We start from the raw sequence: 16,333 nt of genomic DNA, 5'->3' as shown, positions 1-16,333 counted from the left end.
TGGTACATATACGCCATGGAATACTATGCAGCCATAAAAAAGAATGAGATCATGTCCTTTGTAGGAACGTGGATAGAGCTAGAGACTATTTCCTTAGCAAACTAATTCAGGAACAAAAAATCAAATACACGTGTTTTCATTTAAAGTGGGATCTGAATGATGAGAACACATGGACATAAAGAGGGGAACAACAGACATTGGGGCCTACTTGAAGGTAGAGGGTGGGAAGAGGAAGGGGATCAGAAAAAATAACTAACCAGTACTAGGCTTAGTACTTGGGTGATGAAATAATCTTTATAACAAACCCCTGTAACATAAATTTACCTGTAAAACAAACCTGCACTTGTACTCCTGAACCAAAAATAAAAGCTTAAAAATATTAAATAAATAAATAAATAATATAAAAGAAATTGAAGAGGACAAAAGCAAGTAGAAGGACATCTCTTGTTCATGAATCAGAAGAATTAATGTTAAAATGACCATACTACTCAAAGCAATCTACAGATTCAATGCAATCCCTATCCAAATACCAATGACATCTTTCACAGCAATAGAAAAATATAATTCTAAAATTTGTATGGAACCACAACACCTTGAATAGCCAAAGCAATCCTGAGCAAAAAGAACAAAGCTGGAGGTATCACACTTCCATACCTCAAAATATATGATAAAGCTGTGGTAATCAAAACAGCATAGTACTAGACTAAAAACAGACACATAGAATAATAGAATAGAACAGAGAGCCCGGAGATAAATTTATGCACCTCCAGCCAACTGATTTTTGATAAGAGCACCAGGAACACAAATTGTAGAAAGGACAGTCTCTTCAATAAACGGTGCTGAGAAAACTGGATGTCTATATGCAGAATAATAAAACTAGAACCCCAGCTCTCACCCTATTCAAAAATCAACTTAAGATGTATCAGAGACCTGAAATAATAAAACTGCTAGAAGAAAACATAGGGAAAACGCTTTAGGACACTAGTCTGGGGAAATATTTTATGAATAATGCCTCAAAAACACAGGCAACAAAGGCAAAATAAACCAATGGGATTATATCAAACCAAAACCTCTGCACAGCAAAGAAAACAATCAACAATCAACAAAGACAACCTACAGAATGGGAGAAAATATTTGCAGACTATTCATTTGACAGGGTATTGATATCCAGAATATACAAGGAACTCAAACAGAACTCAACAGAAAAAAAATCCCAAACAATACAATTAAAAAATGGGCAAATGATCTGAATAAACATTTCTCAAAAGACATACAAATGGCCAACAAGTATATTAAAAGTGCTCAACATCACTAATCATCAGGAAAGTGCAATCAAAACTACTAGGAAAGAACATCTCACCCCAGTGATGTTTAGTATCAAAAAGACAAAAAATAACAAATGCTGCCCAGGGTGCGGAGAAATGCAAATGCTTATACGCTGTTGATGGAAATGCTAACTAATACAATTACTGTGGAGAATATGGAGAACAGTATGGGAGTGTCTCGAAAAACTACAAATAATTCTACCATATAATCTAGTAATCTCACCACTTAGAATTTATCCAAAGGAAAGAAAATCATAACATTGAAGAGATATCTGCACTCCCATGTTTATTGAAGCAGCAGCACTACTCACAATAGCCAAGTTATGGAATCACCCTAGATGTCTAACAAGAGAAAAATGGATAAAGAAAATGTGGTATATATACGCAATAAAATACTATTCAGTCACAAAAAATGAGTGAAATCCTGCCATTTGCATCAACATGGATGGAGCTAGAGGACATCATATTAAGTGGAATAAGTCAGGAACAGAAAGATAAACACTGAATATTCTCACTCCTATGTGGAAGCTAAAATAAGTTGATCCCAGAAGTAAAAAGTAAAGAAGAGGATACTAGAGGCTGGGAAGGGTAAGGAGAAGGGAGGGATAGGGAGAGATCTGTTAAAGCAGGGCTTCCCAACCTTTTTGGCACCAGGTACTCGTTTTGGGGAAAACAGTTTTCCACAGATGGTGGGTGGGGGATGGTTTCAGGATGAAAATGTTCCACCTCAGATCATCAGGCATTAGATTCTCATAAGGCACACACAACCAAGATCCCTTGCATGTTCAGTTCAAAATAGGGTTTGTGCTTCTATGGGAATCTAACACCGCCACTGATCTGACAGGGTGGAGGTCAGTTGGTAATGCTTGCTCACACACTGCTCACCTCCTGTGTGAAGCCCGGTTCCTAACAGGCCACAGATTGGTACCAGTCAGTGGCCCAGGGGGTGGGGACCCCTATTTAAGGACAGAAAATGACAACTAGATAGAAAGAAGTGTTCTATGCCACTGTAGGATGACTATAGTCAACATAATACATGTTTTCAAACAGCTAGGAGGATAGGAGGATATTGCATATTTCCAGCAGAAATAAATGATAAATGTTTGAGATGATGGATATGCTAATTGTCCTGATCTGATTACCATACATTATATGTATCAAAATGTCATTATGTACCCCATGAATATGTATGACTACTGTTAATTAAAACAAACAAACAAACAAAAAGCAAACGAACAAAAACTCTTTGGAAATGAACCTGGAATGATCTATTAAAGTTGAAGATAACACATACTCTATGACCCAGCAAGTCTATTCTTACATATATACCCAACAGAAACCCATGTAAATGTGCAACAGGACACTTGGACAAGTAATCTATTATAATTCTTTCTTATACAGTAAAAAAAAAAAAAGGCAAATCTAAACTATACTGTTTAACAACATGTAGGAGAAAAAGAAAATAAGGACCACAAAAGGCAGGATAGTGGTTACTGATGGAGAAGAGAAATGAGGTTATCAGCAGGGAAGGCATATGGGAGACTTCCCGGATGCTGCCAACGTTCCTTTTTCTCATCTAGGTTGGGGTCAGCATATCAGTCAGGGTTCCCCAGATAAATGGAAATAATAGAATATCTATCTATCTATCTATCTATCTATCTATCTATCTATCTATCTATCATCTATCTAACTATCTAGATATGGAGACAGATTTATTATAAGGGAATGGCTCACACATTTATGGAGCCTGAGAAGTTCCACAATATGCTGTCTGCAAGCTGGAAACCTAGGAAAGCCAGTGATGCAATTCCAGTTTTAATCAGAAGGCCTAAGAAGCAAAGAAACTAATGATGTAAGCATTAGTTCAAGGATAAGTGAAGATGGATGTCCCATCTCAAGGAGGCAGGCAGGAAGAAAGAGGAACAAATTCCTCCTTCCTCTGCCTTTTCTGTTCTATTCAGGCTCTCAGGATATTGGATGATGGCCACTCCCATTGGAGAGACCATCTACTCCTCTGAGTCCACCGATTCAAATGCCAATCTCATCTGGAAGCTCCCTCACAGATACACCCAGAAACAATGTTTAATCTGGACACCCTGTGGCACACTGAAGTTGACACATAAAATTAACCATCACAGTCAGCAAATTTCTTCTGAAAAGGGTGAGGCGGTGGTTATTTTAGGCTTTAAAGGCCATATGGTTTCTGTCACAACTACTCAACTCTGCCATAATAGCCTGAAAGTAGACATAGACATTATGCAAAAGTATTGGCACTGGTGTATTCCAATAAAATTCACTCACAAAAAATGGCGGTGGGGTGCATTCAGCCCATGGGCCATATTTGTCAACCCCTGTTAAAGGTAATGTGGGTGTGCTGTATGCAATTTGTATATGTCATATGTCACAAAAAGAAATGAAGGACTCAGACCTAAGAAAGAAATTTAGCCCAAGTGCTACGTTTGAGGGTTGTAGAGTCAGAAAGCCAGGGTGTGACTTGTGCCTTACCTACTTACAAGGTACTAGGCCTTGGGCATAATGTACACCTGTGAACTAGAGTCATGGTAGCACTGATCTGTTTTGAGGATTAACTGATGGATAAGGTTAGGTGTTTAGTAAAACTCCTAGCACATATTAGCTCAAGATTTTTTTTTCCCTCTCAGATAAGAGGGTCATTAAAGTATGTTCAACCATACTTACCAAGACTTTAAGGACGTACTAGTTTCTTGCTGTAGGCAAAAATTAGCTCTTACAGAAGAAATTTATGGAAGAATAGAAAATATACATAATCCCTTCTGTACATAATGTGGAAAAATCACAAGTAAACATAGTATGCTGCCTACTATTTCTTGGAAAGCATTTTTTCCTTAGCATACTTTGGGTGCTAAGCAGAGGACTTGTAAAAAAAATACTAAAATGTATTCCATATGTAAATTATAAGAGGAGAAAACAGTGTGAAGGGAAAAGTTCACTCCTGATTCTCAAACCAGAATGACTATGCTTTATTCCTCAGGGAAGTCTTATTGAAGGGGTAAAACCTGACCATTTACAAAAGGGTAGGCTTTCATAGTAGGCAGAATAATGGTCCCTGGGGTTTCCACATCCTAATTCCCTGAAGCTGTGAATATGTTATCTTACATGGCAAAAGCTGTAATTAAGCTAAGGATCTTGAAATGGGGAGAATAGTCTGGATTACCCAGGTGTTTTCAATGTAATCATAAGGCTCTTTATAGGTGAAAGAGTGACGCAGAATGGTTGGAGCCAGAGAGAAATCTGAAGACGCAATGCTGCTGGCTTTAAAGATGGAGAAAGGGGCTCCAAGCCAAGGAACATAAGGTCTTTAGAAGCTGGAAAAGGCAAGAAATGGATTCTCTCCTACAGCCTGCATAAGAAACACAGTCCTGCAGTCATCTTAACATTAGCCCAGTAAAAATCATTTCAGACTTCTGACCTTCAGATCTCTACCATAAACATGTGTTGTTTTAAGCCATTAAGTTTATGATAATTTCTTACGGCAGCAATGAGAAACTAATAGAACTATACAATGGATAGAGTGTTCAGTTGGGCTAAACATAGCTCCTTAAACTGCCCTCCCATTTTATTGTGCATTTTTATAATTTATTCAAAAAGTGCTTATTAATGACCTCCTGAGTAACAGGCACTGGAGTTATAAAGATGAATAAACTTAGCCCCAGTCCCAAGAGCCTACAGTATAGCAGAGTTGGAAAACTGTCTAGAGTTTCTGCACATCTTGTGAGCAGAGGTACTGGTTGCCTTTGTTCAAGACTATCATTTCAAGGATGTCTGTCTGTCTGTATAATGAACAACTTTGAATTGTAAAGATAGTATCTCCCTCCAGAGCAAAGGGCAGACATGCTTACAGTTCAATGGGAAAGCTTCAGGATCCCTAAGCTCAAGGTTCCTCTCTTGACAGGCAACCTTGACAAGAGTTGTGTGAATGTATCATCTTGTCCTTTTTGTGTCACCCTGTGGAAACTGGGATTGGAAAATCATCTCAAGAGATTGCTGACACTCTGGCTGCTGCTATTGCTGAGTAACGAACTTCCTATTTTTCTCTAATCCAGCTATTTCGTGTCTTCTTTTAGCATCCATAAGCTGTAGTAGGTTAACTTGTTAGTTTGCAAATGGAAAAATCTCACATCCTTCACAGTTCTTAACAAATAGTAAACAAAACAATGCACACATCTTTATGAACATCATGGGTCAGGGTCTCCTAAAAAATGTTTATAATAGAAATGGAAAAGAAAGAGCTACTATGTGTATTAGGTACTTTATACATATTCTTATTAAGTTTTCATACTACTCTGTAAGATTTAACAGCCATCTAGATATCCTGTTTACTTACAATTCAGATAAGTATGGCCCACCACACTCCAATTATCTTTCCCATTACATGTTCTTAAGAAAATCCAGGGCACCCAGAAGATTCCAGAGCAGTGGTTTTTCAAGGGAAGTAATTTACCCCCGATATGGTTTGGATATTTGTCCCCTCCAAATCTCATGTAATGCAATCCCCCGTGTTGGAGGAGGGGCTTGGCAGGGGGTGTTTGGATCATGGCAGCTGATCCCTCACGAATGGCTTAGCCATCCCCTTGGTGATGAGTGAATTCCTGCTTTAGTAGTTCATATGAGATCTGGTTGTCTAAAAGAGTGTGGCATCTCCTCCCTCCCTCTCTTGCTTCTGCTCTAGTCATGTGATATGCTGACTCCCCCTTTGCCTTCCACCATGATTGTAAGCTACCTGAGGCCCTCACCAGGAACAAATGCTGGTGCCATGCTTTCCGTACAGCCTGCAGAACCATAAGCCAATTAAACCTCTTTTCTTTATAAATTACCCCATCTCAGGTATTCCTTTATAGTGACACAAAAAAGACAACTACACTCTCCATTTGGCAATGACTGAAGATGTTTTTGATAGTCACAACTTAAGGTAGGGGTATTAGTGGTATCCAGGGTGTCAGGAATACTGCTAAACATCCTACAATAACTATTACAGCCCCCATAAATACTCATCTAGTCTGAAATGCCAGTAATACTGAGGTTGAGAAACTCTGCCCTGGAGTAATATCGTCTCTGACTCTCATTTCTGCCTCCATTGATATCTTTTGCCCTGTTTTTTATCCACTAATGTATTTATCTCATCTTGGCATGTATCCAAATTTCCATCTCTCCCTCCCTAAAATAAGGTCACTACCAATGTAAGCCTATTGCATGGAGGAGAAATTTTACTAAAGATTTATAGGTATGAGGTAAGAGGTTACAAAATTATGTCAAAAGAAAATAAATTGAAGAGCATATTAGGCAGCCCTGCTGCTAATGTCCTATTAGTCCCTGCACCTCTGGACTCGGGCTTTCTCACTGCCCATAACGGTTGCCCATGTTAACTCACGCAATGCCTTAGGCTTTCACCATCTTACTGGTTCCAGTCTTCATATATCCCCTTCCTAGATTGTACCTAGGAACTCCACGTTCCTCTCACTCTATTATGTAGCAACTATTCAATTCTCTCAATTCTCTGAATCTAAACTCAGCTTGAAGCCTTTCTTTAGGTTGTCCAGTGGTTTTCAAATTTGAGCTTGCATCAGTCATACACAGTTTGTGGGCAGGGGCAGATTTGATTCTGTAGGTGTGGTTGAGAATTTGCATATCTTAAAAATTTCCAGGTAGTGTTAATTCCTCTGGTCTGGGACAACACTTTTAGAATCACCATGAAAAAAACAAACAAACAAACAAAAAACAAACAACAACTAAACAAAATACACAAACCCATCCAAACAATAGAGCCACTGTTTCTGTAGCAGGATAAAAAAAAACCTGCAGAAAACTTGACATGAATGCCTTTCTCTTACCTTGATCCATGCACGTCAGAAGACAGTAGTAATTCTGTATAGCATTTGCCACCCTTCTCAGTTATACACAGAAGAGGAACTGGGGGCTCAGGGAGGTTAAGTAACTAGGAAACTATGTCCCAGAGCCCAGGTCTGTTGGATTCCGAAACTCCTGCCTTTTGTAAATGAAGATTAAGTGTTTGCAAGTGCTTAAATGGGATGTGAGAAACATTCCCCACTTAGGATCACGCACAATTTGTTCAATGGTATGAAGCAGCTTTTGTGGTAGAATTCACAAATATATCTCAGAAGTTTATTTAAAAATAGTTCGTATACAGTAATAGGAGTATGAACCTTCACTGCAATGTTTTATTATAAGTAATTTCTCAGGAAAATTATGACAACAATGCCATCAAATGAATGGCACTTGACAAGAAGCTATGAAGTTATCCTCAATGACAACTAGTAAATCTATATATGCTATAGCATATAGAATATCTATAACTAGTAGATCTATAGATGTTAGTGTGTGGCAGAAACCCGACACTACATTGATTGATGCTCCTACAAAACCTTTGGGAAATGAGGCATAATTGCCCTCACAATGAAGACTGAAGGAGTTGCAAGATGTCGAGACTTCAGGCGCATTTTTCAGAGAAAAGAGCCTACTGATGCTCCTTCCTCTTGTTCCCCAAACAAACAAAGGTGAAGTTTGTGTTTACTACTGGAGCTTTAAGTTTACTACTTGGCTAGTGCGGTCTAATCCTGGCTGGGAATGCTGCTGGTGAGATCTCATCTTCACAAATCAGAACACGGTACTTCTTGGAAAGTACTGGTTTCAGAACTGCCTGGGATGTTGCTTGGGGGTTGTTTTATCTTTATTCCTGACAGATTTCTATATCAAATCAAGCTTATACACAATGTTGACTACTAAGATAAAAAGCAATTCTTGTGATCATAAAAAAGTCTGTCTGCTGGGCAGAAAGTAAAACAAACAGCACCGAGGTGCTTGACAATCACAGACGATGGCTAATAAGTGATCATTTGTATGAAGTACAGAATGCAGTGTTATTTGATGAACATGATGTTCTGCATGCATCCGGCCATAATTTAGGAGGTATTTGCTCAGGTATGACTTCGGATGTGCACTATATGCTACATAGAGTCAAACACACTGGCTTTGGTAAGGCCTGAAATATAAATTAAACAAAAACACAATGACTAATAACAGTGATGCTCCAAACAGGCTTTCTTCTTCTTTGGAAATTTCTTAGGGTTTGGCTTATTTCAGTGAACACACTGACCACATTTTCAACTAACCAACAAAACCCAGAGCAGAAGGGAGGATTATACATGAGTTTCCATGGAAAAGAAAAGTCACAGAGGAAGTAGGGAAAAAAAAGGCATGGAAAGATAAAAATTGAGAAAAGTTCAGGGTAGAGGTGGGGGCATATTATTTTCCTGTGCTTGCCATAACACAGTACCACAAACTGGGTGGCTTAAGCAACAGAAACTGTCTCACAGTTCCGGCAGCTAGAAGTCTGAAATCTAGGTGTCAGCAGGGGAGGTTCTATCTGAGGGCTGTGAAGGAGAATCAGTTCCATGTCTCTCCTCTAACTTTTTGTGGACCTGGCCATCTGTTGCCCCTTACATGGTGCTTTTCCTGTGTCTTCACATTGTATTCCCTCTGTGTGTATCTCTGTGTCCAGATTTCCCCTTTTAATAAGGATGCCAGTCACACTGGATTAGAGCCTATGCTAAAGACTTTATTTCAACTTGATTAACTCTGTAATGACCCTATCTCCATATAAGGTAACTTTCTGAGATACTTGGGTTTAGGACTCCAGCATATCTTTTTTTTTTTTTTTCTGGAAATTGGTAGAGAATAGAATTCAACCTATCACAGGAAGAAAGAAAGAACTGTGGGTAGGCAAAACACTGAAGTCACGTTGCACCTTTGTGCAGTGCCCAGTCTGCACAACTGAACACTACAGCCCTATCAAAATGGTTCTTTGAACTCCATGTCCCCGGTTTCTTATAAGACAGAATTCTCCTTTTTAAAAGCTGGTAAAATAAATGGAAGTGCCATGAAGAATTTGCTAGGTTTTGGGTTACTAAAATTATTGACCTCTGCAGATTTTTATTTTGCTTTGTATGCAGCCATAGGGGACACCATTAAATGAGATGAACAGTACTATTTACCCATCAGTCTCATTTCCAAAAGTAAAAAAATAAGCCAAATTGACAGATTTTTAACATTCATAGGTCCTATCATCTCCTATATGGTAGACATGTGTATTAGGTCTTTCTTACATTGTTATAAAACCTAAGACTGGGTAATTTATTTTTTACAAAAGAGGTTTAATTAGCTCACAGTTCTGCAGGCTGTATAGGAAGCATAGTGGCATTTGCTTCTGGGGATGCCTCAGGAAGCTTCCAGTCATGGTGGAAGGCAAGGGAGAGCAGGCACATCACACAGTGAAAGCAGGAGCAAGAAAATGAGGGAGGAGGAGCTACACACTTTTAAATGACCAGGTCTCATGAGAACTCATTCACTACCATGAAGACAGTACCAAGCAGGATGGTGCTAAACCATTCATGAGAAATCCACCCGCATGATCCAATCACCTCCCACCAGGCCCAGCATTGGGAATTATATTTCAATATGAGATTTGGGCAGGGACACAGATCCAAACTACATTAACATGTAAAATGAAAAGAAGTCTGGGATTCCAAATTAGCTCTTCTTGGCTCCCTGCTTTTCAACTACACCGCAAAAATGGGGAGAATTTTATGGAAAAATAAATATTTGTTTTTAAAATGTATTTGAAATAATTAAAAGAGCCCATAACCTGAGTGAGAGCCCAGACTGAAATGGTAGAGCTACACAACAGAAAATAATCTTCCTCTCTAGGTTCCAAAGGAAACATATGTGAAAGAGTGCAAAGGAAACACCTGAGACTAACCTAGGTTTGTCAAGCTTTTCTTCCATTTGTTTTCTTTTTCAATTTCTTTGTTTGTAAAAATTACTGAAGTCATAGATATTTGTTGCAAAACATCAAACAGAACACTTGTGTCAATGAAAAAAAGCAATTTTTCTTCCTCTCTCATTTTTAATCCATCTTCCCAGGAAAAGATCACTTTCCCAGGTTAGTCTGAATACTTCTAAACATTTCCCTACAAAATCTATATATTATATAGGTATGCAATTTTGTGTTTTACAAGCGAGATCATGATATGTGTATCATTTTCTCATGCTCATTTTAGAAAGTATGGCTAACACCCTAAGAAGAAAGTAAGAGTAGAAACCTATCCATCCCCTACACTATGTCCCAGAGAAAACCCAGTAGTGGTGGGTATATTTTCTCATTGTCTATTCTCTGTTCACACACATTTGTTTTGTTTTACTTATTCTTGATCCTCTAAAGTGCTATCTTTTTTTTTCTTGTTGTACAAGTAATATATGATCATAGGAAAAATAAAATTTTGAACATGAGCAAAAGAAGAAAATAAAAATCATCTCAAAATCTACCTTTCCTAAACTTTAGTCATTGTTTACATTTTTGTGTATACTACAAAGACATTTTTCAAGTACTTCAATTTAAACAGAAAATGATAAATACCACCAACAAATCTCAATAGATCTGTTAAAAGCTCAATCCAGTTTGGGTTATGTATACAAGACATCTACACATGGCTTTATTTTTGTCTTGACTCAAGAGGGGAGAAAGGTTAGAGGAGTTTTCACAGCTTAATATTATCACAGAATCAGCATTTAGGGAAATTTGTCATTTTCTTCCCATTTCTTCACTTCCAGCTCCATCATCCCCTTCCACCCTCCAAGAGCTTTTCAGAGAATGTGACATTTGCTGCCTTTTCATCCCTCAGAGTTGTTGTTTAGATTTTTTTTTTTTAATCAGATTAAAGCAAAATGTACTTAATAGCACTTCCAGGTCAGAAGTGCAATTTCTTGCTTGAGAGCAGGGTGTTTGTCCTCACTGGCATTTAAGAGGCAGATCTCTGTTGAGCCTCTCTTAACACCCAGAATTATAGTCTTGAATTTTCCACACACATCTTGTCAGGAAAATGTTTCAGTGGCATTAAATAATTACTACTGCTTTACACCAACATTTTTCTGGCTATAAATATTTGTTACTTAAACATTTTCGGAAAATAAAGAAAATATAGGAATGAAAATCAAAGTCATCCATAATTCCACTTCCTTGTGATAATCATTGTTACTTAACATTTTAGTGTGTTTTCTGTCAAATTTGTTTTTATGTGTATATATACAAACACACACACACACATTTTAATCACAATCTATACATGATTTCAATGGCTATATGGACTTTTATGTTATAGCAACTACTATTGTGAATGCTATTGTTTAAATAAAAATTTTAAAACTCAGCCACATTAAAAAAATCTCTCACCAAGTATTAACACGTCTTTCATCAGTTTATTCCTATCCTGATTACCTTGCTTCAATTATTCTTATGCTCCTCATTTTGGCTTGTAGCCAAAACCCTAGAGCCCCCAGGTAGGGTTTCAAAGACCTCAATAGACTCTCCTTTCTATCTTTCAGATACAGACTTTGATTTTTTGTTTTTTGTCTTACTCACAGTTTTGGGAGGTTCATTTTGCTTTTCTTCTGCTTTTTAGCAACATCAGCCAATCAAAGGTGTGTTTGCCTTTGCAGGGGTCCCATTAAACTTCTAGTTCCAAAATGGACTGCCTCCCTGCCATGACCTGCAAGGTGGCAGAAAATATGGAAAGCTTAACTTATCTCTGGTCTCTTTGTCTCTCAATTACCTATTTAATCCCAACAAATTTTATTGCGCTTCTATGAACCACAGGCTTTCTGTAGGCACTGGGCTACAGCAGTAAATAAGGTCCCTACTAGCCTGGTGCCTCCTGTCCAAAAGGCTGTGCTGCTTATTCCACTGTAAGCTGCTTAAAAGCACGATCTATGTCTGTCCCATCTGGGCATCCATCAGCTCCTGGCAAAGTTCCTCTGTCACGGTAGTAATTTAATTCAACAGCAATTGGCCAAATTAGGGAGTGAAAAGCATATTGCTCAAGAAAATAAATCAGTTGGGCTGGTCACAGTGGCTCACGCCTGTAATCCCTGCACTTTGGGAGGCCGAGGCAGGTGGATCACGAGGTCAAGAGTTCGAGACCAGCCTGGCCAACATAGTGAAACCTCGTTTCTACTAAGAATACAAAAATTATCCAGGTATCGTGGCGTGTGCCTGTAATCCCAGCTACTCAGGAGGCTAAGGCAGGAGAATCGCTTGAACCTGGGAGGCAGAGGTTGCAGCGAGCCGAGATTGCGCCACTGCCGTCCAGCCTGGGCGATGGAGCAAGACTCCGTCTCAAAAGAAATCAGTTTTGCCACAATCTTCATAGATTTATTTCTTTGAATGAGGGCAAATCAGTGCTGGTAAAAATACAAAACTCTCTAGCAGGAGTAACATATGAAAAATGTCTCAGCCATTAATAGGTTAGTGAGAATACATTTTCCGGCCAACTGACTTCCAAATTTGAAATGGGAGAGAAAAAGGAGAGAACACCTGCTTTGGATCATGAAGGGGTGTTTGGGACAAATATGGGAGTAATTTGGGAAACCCAGGGATCAAAAGGTGGTGCCTATGAGGGTCAAAGTGAGGGACAAGAGAACTTAGATAATCAACTTTATAAATTTCACAATTCTATTCTATTCAAAATTCTTACAAAAAGACAGAAACCAGAAAATGTGAGTTATGTTTTCAAAGAGCTTCCAGTGGTAACTAAGGAAGTGACAAATCACATGCCTGGATCCATTTGGGCGCTGGGAGACAGAGACAAAGTGAATGAAGTTTCTTCCCCTCCAATCCCACTGCAAAGATCCTGCCCTACAAACACATATCCTCACATTGTAATATATTTTCAGATTTACAGAAAGTAACCTAGTGGGAAATTATCTTTTAAGCCATATTTAGCTGCTTGAAGTCTTGGTTTTATGAAAGCCAGAATGTTGGCAAACTGAGAAATATGATCAATGGGGTAGAAGCCACAGCTTGGAGGTAAGCTGAAATGTGATGGCCTTTTAAATAGTCCCTGTAATTTCTCCTTAATTGAGATCCTATTAATTAATCATTCATGTAAACGTTAATGGAAAACACGCAGAATCAATTTGAAAGTACTGGCATTCATTTAAAAATCTATAAAGGTAATTTTACTATAGTGACAAAAACACACAATTCACAATTACAGACCCTAAATATATATAGTTTTTAAATTTGGAACTGAATTGACGTGAGAGCTAAGAGTATTTAAAAAACTAGGTAGAACAAATTTCAGGCAGTATCTGGTAAATTTCCAGAGGATTTATTGACTTGCCAACTTAAAACTGGAGTTTCTTAGATTTTACATTGCTTTTGGAAGTTTTTGACCGTCTTTGGCTGGTTTGTAGCCTTTCGTTTCAAGTGGCCTTATCTCAGTGTCCAAAGCAAGAAAACAGATAATGAAAGAAAAGCAACATCTAGAATTTTCTAGAAGACATATATGCATGTACATTCATTCACATAGGTATGATAGACAAGCAACACAAATAGTTTTATATTGCATTTATTAAAATAACTTAGTATAGTTTAAGTAGGGTATCTATTTAGAGCATCAGACTAACTTTCTAAAATTCAAATTTAATTACTTTGCTTCCCTACTTTAAAAATATTATAGGGATCCCCATTGAATTTGGATTAAAGTTTAAATAAATGGCATACTATATCCATCATAATCTATTATTTAACCTTATCTCCTAGGCAACCACCATCCTCACCATGAGCCCTAGATGCCCTTCTTTTCCTGGCACAAAGGGCACTTCCTTCAGAAAGTCTACCCTGAATTTCCATATTGGGCCTAGGGCCTCTTCTCTCTATTCCCCCATTACCCTCTGTATAGCTGTCTTATTCATTAATGTTACTAATTATACTATAATAATAGTAATTAATATTATTCAATAGTAATCTGGTTCCATGTCAGTCTTTTTCTCCAAACTGTATGTTCTCCAAGTATGTGGACACAGTGGCTCTACCCCACACAGTGTAAGTTCAAAATAATTACTTGTTAAACTGAATAGAACTACATTTATTAAAACACTTATTGTATGTAAGTGGATAAACAATACCCAAGTGGAGTGGACACTAAGACGATTTTCCCGACACTGGGCAAATTCTCATTTGGATAGGCCACCTGTCAACATGTACACCTGAGCTAGAATAAAGAAGGACTGGGGATAGGGCAGAACTGGAACTGACAGGTGCCATGTTATTCTGTTTCTTCTCTTGTGTCTTGCCCTTTTATCTCTCCTTCTGCTCCCTGTACCATTTTTCACCTCAACATACATGCACTCTCAGGTACCCACCACGGTAAAATGGTCAACTGCTCATTAGACCAACTCTTGTCTTGAAAGTGGGAAGGATTTAAAGGCTGACTGGCTTGTATGCAGAGCTGGCTTAGATTAGCGGACACATTTAAATACCTTCAAGAGCTAAGAAGGAGAGGTAACTATGTGAAGAGTATTTGTATTAGTCCATTTTCATGCCACTGATAAAGACATACCCGAGACTGGGCACTTTACAATAGAAAGAGGTTTAATTGAGCTTACAGTTCCACATGGCCACAGAGGCTTCACAATCATGGCAGAATGCAAGGAGGAGCAAGTCACATCTTACATGGATGGTGGCAGGCAAAGAGAGAGCTTGTGCATGGGCACTCTTATTTTTAAACCCATCATATCTTGTGAGACTTATTCACTATCATGAGAACAGCGCAGGAAAAACCCGTCCCCATAATTCAATCATCTCCCACTGGGTTCCTTCCATGACATGTGAGAATTGTGGGAGTTACAATTCAAGATGAGATTTGGGTGGGGACACAGCCTAACCATATCAGCATTGAACTCAGATTAAAAAAACAAAAATGTTTGCAAACCAAGCCAAATAGGACTGACTGTATTTCACTGGCTGGCTGCTAATTTGGGACCTCTGGCTTTAACTATTAGTGAAGCTCCAACAGTGGACTCAGGAGCCAACGGCTGGGAATTCACATCACAAATGTAAAGAATTTTAAGGCAGAATGCATTGAAAGAAAGAAAAATGAGGCCCTGACATAAATATGGTTGAAAAGATATGCCTCCTACACATCAAATAACCTTCAATTGAAGGAGGTGGTGAAGCACACACATAAATACATACCATCTCAAAGACTAAGGCTTCTGGGCCCACATGCTTGTAGATCCAATCATGCTGGTTCTCTATTTTGTTAATTCTTGATTGTCTATGTTTTTTTATAGGGCATCATATGTAAGCTGAATGGGCTAGATATTGGGATGGAGAAATGAATAGAAATGATTACTGTCCTCAATGACTTAATGGAATTGTAAAGGAAGACAGACATTTATATTTTAAAATGTACTAAAATGTTAGCGGGAATAGTAAGGTCTACAGAAGAGTGTCATTTCCACCTTAAGAAGCCTCTCTGAGGGGATAAGCCTTCTGCTGAATTTTTACAGATGAATGAAGTTTACTAAGGAGATGGGGGGGAGGGCACACAGAGACAGAAGTTTGAACACAGTTACTTAAGCATGAAAATGCCTTAGAAGAATGTGGGGGAACTATGAGTAGTTCTGCAGAGCATTAGAAATATAGAGAATGATAAAAACTAGAAAAGCAAACAGAAAACAGATAATGCAGGCCTTAGAGGTCAGCCTACGGATTTTGAACTCTGTTCTATTTTTTTAAAATGAGACTATTTGAAAGTGTGGCAGTATAATTTTATGATTATTAATTTGCATTTTCCATTTATACCTACCCAATCCACTGCAGTCTCCTTTCAAGAAGACAGCCTGAGCTTTTCTCTTCCCTTGCCCTGGAGCTTTGGCAGGGCCAAAGGAGAAGTTGTTGGAAGAACAGCGTTCTTTGTACATGTGTTCAAAGACTCTGTCTTTGGGGGAGATTGTGCTCAGTATCCTGGCTGGGGAGAAGAGAGAGAAGAATGCCTGGGAGCAAGACAAAGACCCTGTCTTTGGGGGAGATTGTGCTCAGTATCCTAGCTGGGGAGAGGAGAGAGAAGAATGCCTGGGAGCAAGAGACAGGAGAGAGAGACATTTCTTCAGGT

General features: G+C 38.5%; 1 long non-coding RNA gene across 1 annotated transcript in view; it reads right to left on the bottom strand.

Annotated features, from left to right (window-relative positions):
- The window catches only part of LOC129047858 (uncharacterized), a 133,742-nt gene that overhangs the window by 92,084 nt on the left and 25,325 nt on the right, over positions 1 to 16,333 (bottom strand). The window contains exon 2 of the long non-coding RNA XR_008509700.2: positions 11,797 to 11,923. This is a non-coding gene — a long non-coding RNA (uncharacterized LOC129047858). The remainder of the gene's footprint in view (positions 1 to 11,796; positions 11,924 to 16,333) is intronic.

This window comes from Pongo abelii, chromosome 13, assembly GCF_028885655.2.
Source record: "Pongo abelii isolate AG06213 chromosome 13, NHGRI_mPonAbe1-v2.0_pri, whole genome shotgun sequence".
Lineage (NCBI taxonomy): Eukaryota > Metazoa > Chordata > Mammalia > Primates > Hominidae > Pongo > Pongo abelii.
The sequence above is the reverse complement of the archived record's forward strand: the minus strand, read 5'-3'. Positions and strand labels throughout refer to the sequence as shown.